The sequence below is a fragment of the Trachypithecus francoisi genome, unplaced genomic scaffold (genome assembly GCF_009764315.1).
Source record: "Trachypithecus francoisi isolate TF-2019V2 unplaced genomic scaffold, Tfra_2.0 Lachesis_group4, whole genome shotgun sequence".
In the NCBI taxonomy this organism is placed as follows: Eukaryota; Metazoa; Chordata; class Mammalia; order Primates; family Cercopithecidae; genus Trachypithecus; species Trachypithecus francoisi.
This window is the reverse complement of record NW_022681469.1, coordinates 25,561,347-25,573,190: the sequence shown is the minus strand read 5'-3', so window position 1 is coordinate 25,573,190 and position 11,844 is coordinate 25,561,347. Positions and strand designations below refer to the sequence as shown.

General features: G+C 35.8%; 1 protein-coding gene across 4 annotated transcripts in view; it reads left to right on the top strand.

The window, feature by feature from the left end:
* Positions 1-11,844, top strand: part of EXOC4 (exocyst complex component 4) — an 823,024-nt gene that overhangs the window by 112,469 nt on the left and 698,711 nt on the right. The gene's annotated exons all lie outside the window — the stretch shown is intronic.

Below are 11,844 nucleotides of genomic sequence, written 5' to 3'. Positions count from 1 at the left end.
TTAGATTGGTAAAAACAGCTTGACTAGGCATAATTCAGCTGTCTGTTTTTTGATATTGTTGAAAAATTTAAAGCATATTGTCACTGAGTGAAAAATATGGACGTATTTATAGTAAAAACTGTCGATATTTAAACATATTTAAAGAATAAATAAGTTGAATCAAATAATGTAGCTGTTGTACACATACTAAGTACTCAGCAATGTTCAAGGCAATTTATGTATATTATCTCACTTAATTATCACTACAACTGTATGAGCTAATTATTAGTATCCACATATTGCAGTTAGAAGAACTGGAGCTCAGAGATTGAATAATTAGCAAGCTCTTAGAACAGGTGGCTTGTCTTGGTGTTGAATACTAGTCCATTTGATTCTAAAATCCATGGTCTTTCCTGTGTCTTATGCTTTCTTCTTTAATGTGTAATGATATTTTCCAATAGACAAATCAGTCTCAGGAATTTTTAAAACAATAAGATTTGAATTTCATAATGCTTGTTTCATATGGAGAGTACTGAAATTCAATTCAGATTCTAACTTTGTGACTATCATATGCTAAGAGATCATGTGTGACAAACAAGAAATCATAATCTTGTAGATAAGTTGTTAAGGAAATATCTACTGTTTTTACTTGGGGCTTAAAATTTTTTTAAAAGAAGATAAAATTAAGGAGAAATAATAACTCATTTCGTATAGAGTTCTCTGTAGACTTATTTAAATTTTTTGGAAAAAATATATTCTGTATTTCTATGTTCTTTTGCATATCTAAATAACATTGATTTCAGTTATACTTTAACATTTCAAAAATTAATTTCCTTGTAAACTTGATTCAAAAGTACTATGCTTGGTGAATGAAACTACCCTTTATCCTTCTCCTGCCACAGAATGTTTCAAAGTATATATCTGGCCAGGTGTAGTGGCTCATGCCTGTAATCCCAGCACTTTGGGAGGCTGAGGTGGGCAGATTGCTTGAGGTCAGGAGTTCAAGACCAGCCTGGCCAACATAGCGAAATGCCGACTCTACTAAAAATACAAAAATTAGCTGTGTGTGGTGGCGCATGCCTATAGTCCCAGCTACTTGGGAGTCTGAGGCACAAGAATTGCTTGAACCAGGGAGACGAAGGTTGTAGTGAGCCGAGATCACACCACTGCACTCCAGCCTGGTTGACAGAGTGAAACTTCATCTCAGAAAAAAAAAAAAAAAAGACAAAAACGCAAAAAAACATAAAACAAACAAAAACACCAAAAGTAAATATTTGATGGGTTTTGGAGAACAGACCTGACTTTGTATCCCCATTTCGTGATTTGCAAAAAATACCTGTCTTACAGAGTTGCTTGCTTTAGATGAGGTTATATGGTTGTGGTGGTTAGTGGAATAGCACCAGTAAGTACTATAACATGCATGCATGCATGCTTGTGTATATGCATGTACACATGTGCATATGAATACACGTTTATTATCGGTGTCTTCCTCAAATTCCATGTTCTTTGATCATTTACATCATGATCCAGAGAAGCTGGAGAGTGGTTCTTTGAGCTTTGCCTTTCTTCTTTCTTTGCCTGGTACCTGGATTTTCGTGAAGACCTTTTGACTCCTTACTGATGATACTCTAAAATTCTGGTTTGCTCTTTGCCCTGTTGCTGCAAGTTCCTAGATGAATACAGTGAACTTTCCTAGGGAAATAACATTACTATATTATATATCAGAAATAAAACAAGGGCATGGATTAATAACTTTTCTGCAGATCTCATTATAGTACCTTTAAAAGCACTGTGTCTTTCATAGGAGTTTCATCTTTTTTTTTTCCCCCTTGCCTAAACTCCTTCCAGAATTCATGAGTGGAAATTATAGCACTAGAAGTATAGTGGAAATTCAGCACACTGCCCTGGGAAATACTAAATGTTTCTCTATGAGGAATGAGTCAGCAGCAGGATTTTTTTCCCTGTTAAGTGTCTTTTTTTTTTTTTGTCATATTTTAGAAAGCTTTTGTAGGCAGGGTATATTGGACACTAACAAGTGAATGAGCTGTTTGCCTTGGCTTTATGTCTATAATATAATCCCATTTTATAAAACATACAAATTCAATATTTGGTACCCAAACTGTTTATTATGAGACAAAATAGTACAGAGAAAGCAAATATTTGGAGTAAACCAGTTTGTTAGAAGATCAAAGATTCAATTTGGGGGTTGGGATTCCAAATGACTGATAATTTTGAGCTAGTCTCTAGTTGTTGTGTACTATCAAATGCTTTAAAACTTTTCAGGAATTAATTCTCTTGAATTAAGCACAGTCATTCAAAAATGATCAGCACTGTTGCTTCTAAAGGATTGGAATTTTAGAAGCAAATTGTCAAATTATCGCTTACAGCTTGTGGTGCTTTTGTGCATTGAATTTTACTTAGGAAGGTATTAGTGGCATTTATTTCAGAGAGAAGTAAAATCACAATACTTGGCATTATTTTTTATTATTGTTTACCATTCATGAAATTTTATGGTTAAAGATCCATGAATTTATTTTTTTAAAGTAAATTGGAACATAGACCAAAAAATTCATACATCCTGTTCCCCAACATGCATATTTTCTCCCCCACCCTCCAATGAAATATCCTGTTCTAAAACATCAGCTATTCTGAGACAAGATACCCATACTGTAACTTTCCCTGAAAGTTTCATTATCTTATTAAATATATTCTGGTTGTGATGCATTGCAGGCTTGTTTTCATTTGTCTTTATATAAAGAGAATTAATGTTGTATGCTATTTTGCTAGAAATGTGGAAGGAAACAAGCTAGTGAATTCTTTCTTGCTTTTAATTCCTACAGAGCCAGGATACTTTCCCAGCCAGTTTTTTAAGAAATCACTTTGGTGACCTACATATTATTTTATTTTATTTTGTTTTTGATCTCCCAACTATCTGTTGTCTATTTATAGGAGAAATATTTTGTCTTTTCTGTTCATTCATAATCTATCAGTGTCTTTAAGCCTCTACTTACTATTAAAGGAAAATACTCAAATACAATTATTGCCAACTTGATAAACATTAGGGTAACATTTGCCTTGCTAATTTACCAGAACCACCTGCTACCCATTATTTCTCTAGAAAGACAGGCAGTGTCTTCAACTTCAGATGGTGACTGTGGCCTGAAGCCTCTGCATTTCAGAATCGATTTCTTCAACTCCGGCTGCCTGATTGTTGATTCTTTCCCAAAATCTAATTCATGAGTATTTTTATATTATTTTTATTTAAAAGAAGCTGGAAGGAGTTCTATACTTAACAAATAAGAAAAGCATAAGGAAGAGATGGAAGAAAAACTTATCAAAGATGTGGTATCTTGTCAAGAATATGGAAGAAAAGAATGTGGGAAAAGAGAATGGTTGGCATGTGGGAGGAAAATGGACCTGTTTAAATGCGAAGGCAAAAAATCATTGCACGAAGGGATGATGGAGGTCAGCTTCACTTAGGTAGAGCTGTTGGTCCTAGAGAGGGCAGAAAGCGTTGAGTGAGTTGAAGCCATTGCTTCCAGGGAGACATTGCTCTCTTTTGGAAGGAAACCATTTTAAAAGCTTCATTGACCTCTGTTATGAAGAAAGAAGATTAAATGTCAGATGTGAAAAGCAGAGAACTTTGTGTGTTTTGGGCTTGTTGTGATATTGAAGAAAGCTTCATGGAAAACATGGGAAACAAATACGCTTAATGCTAAAAGTAGTTGTATTTGGTTAGTAGGCTTGTAGTCTTTGCGTTTTCCTATTTTGCACCTCAAGTTATAGTGAAAATAATTCATAATCAAGAAATTACATTATTACTTAGGTTATTTTAATCACAAGAAATTATTAGAAATTAAAATGCCTATGGGAGTATGAAAGTTCATAAAACTAAATTTTAATATAGAAAAATGTAATACCTGTTTTTAAACCAACTTGACATCATTCATTAATTTTATTATTATGTGTAACTTTATATATGTTTGGTTATTTATTGGCTGCCTCTAGAATGGAAGAGAAGAGAGCATTAGTTTGTCTTATTCAGCACTGGTGTATCTCCAGAATCTAGTACAGTGCCCACCTGACCCATAATAAATTTATCGTTGATTGCAAGAATAAATTCCACATTTATGAAATATCTGCCATGGACCAGACACCGGGCTAAAATGCCCAACAAATTATATGTGGTCCCTGTCCTCCTGGAGTTTAAAGGGGGAAGAAAGGCATTACTCAAAGAACCCTAAGATGTGAGAATGAAAGCAGCCAGATTCTTGATAGGCCATTTTCACTGATTTTGCTTACTTCTGTGTTGATTCAATTTTAACTGTTGCCAAGTGTGCCTTTAGAGATGATACCGGTTTTTCATGTCATGGATAATGTTTGAGAGTTCCTATATACCCTTGCCAACAGGTTGTATTATCAAATACTTTTATCCTCGCCAATCTGAGAGGTGAAAAATGGTATTTCCAAGGTGGTTTGGATTTGCATTTTTATTATAAGTACGGTTACACTTCTTTTCGTTTGTATAAAAGTAACTTGTCATGATATCTGGGTTATATATGGATGCATTACTTCAAAATAAAATAGGTTGTGAGTGACTGAGGATACACTTACAGTAAGCCATGAAATGATACTGAAGCAGGGTAATAGGTACAAGGTGGTTCATTATCCTATTATCTTCACTTTTTTAATGTTTGAAATTTTCAACAGTACAATATTTAAATAGTGTTTATTTCCTTTTCAATGAATTATTTTTCTAATATGTTTGTCTTTTATTGATTTGTAGGAAGTCTTTACATTTTTCTAGTATGTTTGTCTTTTATTGATTTGTAGGAACTCTTTACATATCTAGGAAATTCGTTCTTTGGAATTTATTTTGTAACTTTCTGCGAGTTTCTCTTTTGACTTCATGATGCTTCTGGGCATGTAGACATTTGTTTTAATTTTTTATGAAGCTATATTTATCAGATTTTATAGCTTCTGGGTTTTGTGTCATACTTAGAACTTCCCTACTCTTAGATTATAAATAAAATTTTCAACACTTTTCTAGTACTTACATAGTCTCATTCTTAATATTTATATCTTTGATACATATGGAATCTGAAGGAGTGGCCAAATGACTTTTGAGCACACCTGTCACGTACTACACTGTATTGTAAGGGGTTGTACACCATTTTCATTTCTGTCACCCATGTATCTGTCATGTAATTAATTGTCCATGTTAGCTGCATAATTGCTGAATAATTCTAACATTGAATCGTTTATAATATCGCCATAGTTCTTCTCAAGGTTGATATTTGCCTCATTTTCTAAAACTCTTTCTTCCCTCCTGGTTTTTCAGTCTGTGAAGACTGATATTTTCAGAAATACATTTAATTATTGCTCTAAAATTGAAAAAATAAACTTTTGAAATATTTTTTATATTTTGGAGGCCAGAATTCAGAATGAGGGCATACTGATATAATAGAACATTCGTATAAAATGTTTTTCTCTGTGAGGAAGACTAAAGGCTCAGGCCTCAAGGATAGTTTTGTAGTATAAATACAATGTTTATGGAAAGAGAAATAAATGAAATATTGATCATGATTTTTTTTTAGACCTGTGACTAGATTCAGGCATGAGTTTCTTTTTCATATAAATAGCATTTCCTTTTGTCTCTTCTTTCTATGTTAGTTACCCGTCTTCTAAGTATCCGAAATGCAGGACATGGTGGAATTGGTCATTTTATTTTACAGAAAAGTCATTTAAGAGCAGCTTTGAAGCGAGGTCAGGCATTTGTCCTTGTGGCTTCTTATAGCCATTCCCAAGCACTGCATGTAGCACCTGGACATGCTTGGAGTCAGGAAGGGCCTCCGTGTAATTTAGATGAGTAGTTAATTCGAATCAAAGCAAGCGGGAAGCAAGTAAATTTAACTTCAGTGATTATGATTCCATTTGATTAAATCTCTACTTTTGATTACACGTATCAGTGAGAACATGCTTTAAATATACCCAACTATTAAATATTGAAGGGGATGAATAGGATGAACCAGAGACATATAGAAGAAGTTCCACTATTCTTCAACTAGGATATGTCCCCTGCAGCTTAACTGAAATATTTTTAGAACAAATGAATTAATTTTTTTTTACATATGGGACTTATTACTCCAATTGTTAGCTAAAATATATAATCGTTACCATGAAAGGTCCCAAGTCTATATACTTCCTAGTAAGACTTAAATAAATTAATTGATAATAGCTCCATCACATATACAGTGACTAAGAAATGTCGATAATGTTCATAGTTCTTTTGTAAACATGAGGTTGGACAGCCATTATTCTGGCTGTGTATTGTCCTTTGGTTATAGTCATTAGAAAAAGGCTTCTTGGCTGAATAAGCCAGAGATGTTACTCCATATTACATTTCTTAAACCTTTGTTTTTTTATGTGGCAAAGTTTAAAAAAAACAAAACAAACCTACTCTTGATTTCTCATGTTTTACATATTATAGCAGGTTCAAATTAAAGATCCCACCAGTCAGAGGAATAGATACAATCTGTTTCATGGACTGTCATAACTTTATTTAGATGTCAGCCATTGTGCTATATCAAGGCCACTTCTCTGTTTGCTAGAATGGGAGCTGCCTTAGGTTTTGTCATTTTTGTGCACTTGCTAGTGTTGTAATAGGAAAGGCACTCCAAGCTCAGACTAATACTGGATCTTTGCATTGCAAAAACAAACTAACAAACCTGTGTCAAAGGAAATTCTTTCATTGATGATGTGTAGGGGCGGTGTCATATATGATTAAAGCACCTTCATGTGTTTCTCAGGCTGATTTCATTTTGTCTGGGCTCTTCTAGCTCCTGTCCCATCCTCTTGTCATAGTCTCTAATCAGATTGGACTGTGAGTTTATAAGGGGAGGGGGAGTGTTTAACTTTGTGTTTGCAGCCTGATTTAGGGCTGGGCACATATTAAATGCCTACAAGTTTATTTTTGTGGATATGTGATCTCACTCTGTCACCGAGGCTGGAATGTAGAGGCCCAATCATCATTGCTCACTGTAGCCTTGACCCCACTGGGCTCAAGAGATCCTCCTGTTTTAGCCTCCTGAGTAGTTGGGACTGCAGGTATGTGATACGATGCCTGGCTATTTAAAGTTATTATTTTATTTTATTTTATTTTATTTTGTAGAGATAGTGTCTCACTGTGATTGCCCAGGCTGGCCTTGGACTCCTGGTCTCAAGCAGTCCTTCCACTTTAGCCTCCCAAAATACTGGGATTACAGGTGTGAGCCACTGTGCCTGGCCAGTTTTAATGAATGAACAAATAAGAAAAATATGCAAATAAGGTAATTTAGTGGAAGTTATTATTATTATATTTTTTAGCACTACTCACAGTGAGTCTGTGGACCCACATCACCAGTGTCAGTCGAGAATTGGAAATGCAAATTTCTCCAAGAAGCAGTGGTTATTAAATTGGAATGTTTGGGTGCAGGGCCCACAGGACTCTATGCCGTGGTTGATTCTTATGCACACTGAAGTTTGAGAACACTCTTTAGATAACATCACAAACGTCATAGAATTTTGCAGTTTTGTAGTATTCACGCTTTGCAAAGCTGTCTGCCATCTGGTATCTCACCTGAGTGAGCCTCACCACTTGCCTCCTCACAGGCAGGGGCATTATTATTAATCCCAGATTTACCCAGAGAAATGTGAAAGCTGAAATAATTTGACAGTTCACAAAGCTTGTTCGTGGTGCAATTAAGATTAGAAGTAGTCTTTTTCCACCATGTAAGTTTGCTTTCTGGCTTATATAAAGACGATGTTTCCAACCCATGTCATGGGCCTGATTTTGTTTGTCCTCAGAAGGATGATCTCTGTAGTAAATATCCATTTTCCTACCCATACCTCACACTGTGGTCAGTGACAGGCCTCGGAGATAGCTGGACATGTTGAGAAGCGTGAAAAGTAGCCACAGAGTGCCTGGATTCTAATTAGGTCACTTGAGAATCAAATTTGATTATCCAAATAATTCCTCTAGGGGCATTCTTGTACTAAGAACAATATACAACAAAGCATTAAGAATATGCACCTAAAATCTTCACTTTTGTTGTCCCTGGGAAGTGGATTTATGGATCATTTTTCTAATATTCCACTATGATGAAATGTTATTTTTGGAATGGGGGAAAGGATTTCAAAAGAATGATACTGATGCTTTAATTCAAAGAAAGAGGGCCTGGGTTTATTTTCTAATTTTAGCCACTAATTTGGCATACATCAGAATTAGATGTTTGAGGTCATCTCTCTAGAACTCAGAAACCTGACTTGACAAGGAGGGAGTAACACAGGAAGGAAGTGACTAGCGCCAGGCCCCTCTTCAGTATTCTTGTTATTTTTACTGTGTTTCATTCTATATTACTACTAATTTTTTCTTGCTCTTTTCATAGAGCAGATGGAGAATTAGTCAGCACTCTTTAAATAGTAACCCCTTTTTACACGAAGACTTATTAATAAGTGGTAAAACGTATTTGTATCCCTTAAAAGTAAGTATTAGATAACCTTGAAGATTAAATGGGCTCCATGTCCTATTTGAAATGAAAAATAGTAACTCAGCCAGGCTTATTAAGGAAATGTGTATGAGAGATATGGGCAGGTAAAACAAAGACCATTTTTAGCTAATTGATTATACATTTCTTTTTATAAAATTATAAAGTTTTTATATAAAATCTATGCTCTGAGTTCACTACTTTCTTACCTTTTAGAGCATAGTAGTAGGGAAATAAACATTCTGTGGTTATTGCCTTTGTCTGTCAGTGGGGAAGTGCAGAACCCTGATATTAAAGTCTCAGCAGATAAGTAGTAGAACAGAACTAATTCTTCTACCTTGTGTGTGTCTTTGCTTCGTGATCAAGTAAGGCAGCTTCTTGGCTGCAAACATGGGTTTTCCAGCCAAATGACTAATTCAAGGTTCCCTGGATGTTAAATTTAGATTCAGATAGTCTTATCTCACCTTAAATATTGAAATTTTTTCACAGCTTGATGATGTAGCTTTACACTGTTGATGCTTCTTGCCTTCTGCAACTGTGACTGTTTCTTAACATGTGCCTCTTAGCCTTCTGCCTTTTTTCATGGTAGCACTTGAAGATGAGATACCCAGGGATTGCTAAGTTAGTAGATGATCTGGAGAATAAGTAACATTTTACTTCTCTAGGAAATCTGGTTTTAAAACCCGCTGGGTAATTGGATATGTGTTTAAGGAATTAACACTTTCTTCATCCTGATACTTTTCTGTTTTTTAAATGTAAAATATATTTTATTGCCATATTATTAAAGTTGGCTCTTAAAGTGTGTATCTTTCAGCTCGTAACTCTACTTCATGTTCTCATGTTTAGCTTTATAAGGTTACCTTTTTGAGAGCCTAGTTTTGTGTGAAATATTTTTTATAGTGGGCTTCTAAAATCAGGAGATTTTTAATCTATAACACTTTTTTTCTTACCACCTCATCTGTAATCAGGCCTCTCTCCTGTTCTGTTGGAGCCCACTTTTTCATTCCTTCATCAACAAATACTCATTTATTGCCTATCGTATGTTATTTTGCCAATTGGTGTCATGCCAAATATTGGAATACAGTAATAAATCAGAAACTCATACCCATAGTGAGCTTACAGTAGGGGGGAAGAGGAAAGGACTGGAGGGAAGGAGAGACTAGTTTGAGGACAGTTTTAATAATCCTGGCAAAAGGCAGCATGGCCTGCATGAGCAAGGTAATTGTGACAATGGAGTGAAGGAGGCCTATTTGAGAGAGAGTAAAGAGGTAGCAGTAAAGAGACTTGGTGATGCGTTGGGTATGAGGGAGGCGGGCAGGTAAGGATTTTTTGCTGGGGCAAGCATTACCATTTACTGACGTAGAGAACATGAAGACGTAGGTTTGGGGAAGAATATGATGAGTTCCATTTAAGTCATATTAAGTTTGAGGTCTACAGCTCAGGGGAGTAATCTGGCCAAGAGATATGTGTGAGAGTTGATAGCGATAGATAATTGAAGATTAGGGGCGAATGAGCTCAGCTAGAGAGAGTTTGAGGGTTGAGAAGAGTCTACCGCATTTAAGGAACAGGCTGAGGATGAGGTTCCTGAGAAGGAGCAACTGGAGAGGTGGCAGGAAAGCAGAAGAGTGGAGGGTTGTGGAGCCGGTGGAAGCCAGTGTTTCAAGAAGGCAAGAGTGGGCAGTAGAAACAAGTGCTATGGCTGTTTGATTAAAGGCCAAAGTGGGTTTCTTGGATGGAGCAAAATAATTATTAGGGACTTTTAGCAATAGATTTTTCAGTAGAGTCCCGGGGTGAAAATCTGTTTGTGTTGAGAAGGAAGAGGCAGTATAGACAGTTGGTTCTCTTTCTAGCCTTGGCTTCCCTAGCATCATAGAGTACTTACTTTGGCCTCTCTTCTAAAATAGTTTCCTTGTTTTCTAACACCCCTAAAAAGGGACATTGTCCAAACCTGTGTCCTTTGTTCTCTTCTTATCTCTGAACTTCAGTTTCCTTGTCTATAAAATGAGGATAACGTAGTACCTTCCTCATAGGGCTGTCCTAAGGATGAAATGAGATAATCCAAGTAAAGTACTTAACACAGTGCTCAGAATGTTGTGAATAATTAGGAAAGAGTGGCTATTATGAGCATAGGTCTCCTTTTTTTTGCTATCATGATTTCATTGTCATTGTCACTGATACTTCATTTCAGTCTTACTTTCTTAGGAATCTCCTCCATTATGACACTTAGCTAACTACCTGCCCCTTGTAGAAGAAGGACCCCAGGTCATCATCTTTCATCCTAGACTTCTGCTCATATTGCCATACTGCATTGCTCATTTTTTTATTCGTGAGCTCATTTGCCCTCAAAATTCGACTGTTTTCTCCATTCCGGACATTGGTCCATGTGTTATAGGAGAGATGTGTTTACAAAGAACCGTAAAATAGGAATTCTGCCTTCACTTTCTGGCCCAGGAGGCCACGCATGCCTGTTTTGTCACTTCTCTCAGTTCATTGTAATTGTTTGGAGGGATTGTAGAATCACAGAGGAAAGAGAGAATTAGCTCTTACTCTATGGATTAGGCCTCTTTTGGTTATAAGTGCCAGAAATTGAAATCACCTAACTTAATCAAAGAGGGGCTTTTTATTAGAATGATACAGAATTTTCATTATGGAATATAAGCAGGACTTTACTAACCAAGCTGTTAGAAGGAGAGAGATGCGCTGGGCCTTAGGAACATCCAGAGTATCTCTTATCTCCTTTCCCTCTAGATGATAAATGTTAAAGATACAGGAATTAATTCATTATTACTTTTAATTTGCTGTTGTTTTAAGTGTTACATTCATATATATTTTTGCATGTAGCTCTCACAGTCAATTTCTGAGGAAGCTGAAATTTGGAGAAGTCTAGAGAGCTGGTATTCAAGTCCAGGTTTCTTACTGGCATTTACACCACATTGCCATCCAGGATTAATATTTTCTTTCACCAACTGTGATGCTGTATTGAGTATTACTACATACTGTTTTGTGACTTTAGAAACAACTTGTGAGAGAGGGGTATGTGTGTTATTTTTTTCTGAAGGGTAGAAATTGCAATTTATTGAAATTAAAATCTCTAAGGTTCTTGGGCCTTTACTAATTCAATTCAGCTTAAGGAATCATGAGATAATTTCATGATCTTGTCACTCTTTTGTCTTTTTGAGATCAGTGGTGAAAACCTTGATCCTAGCAGGATGTAAGCAACTGAGCTAGCTGCAATATAATGTTTTATTTCTTTTATTTAATATTTTGTGGTGGGAGTGGGGCAGGGAATGATTTCAATGGGGCGTTGTGTTTTCATCCTCAGTGTGTCTGTAGCTAAAGG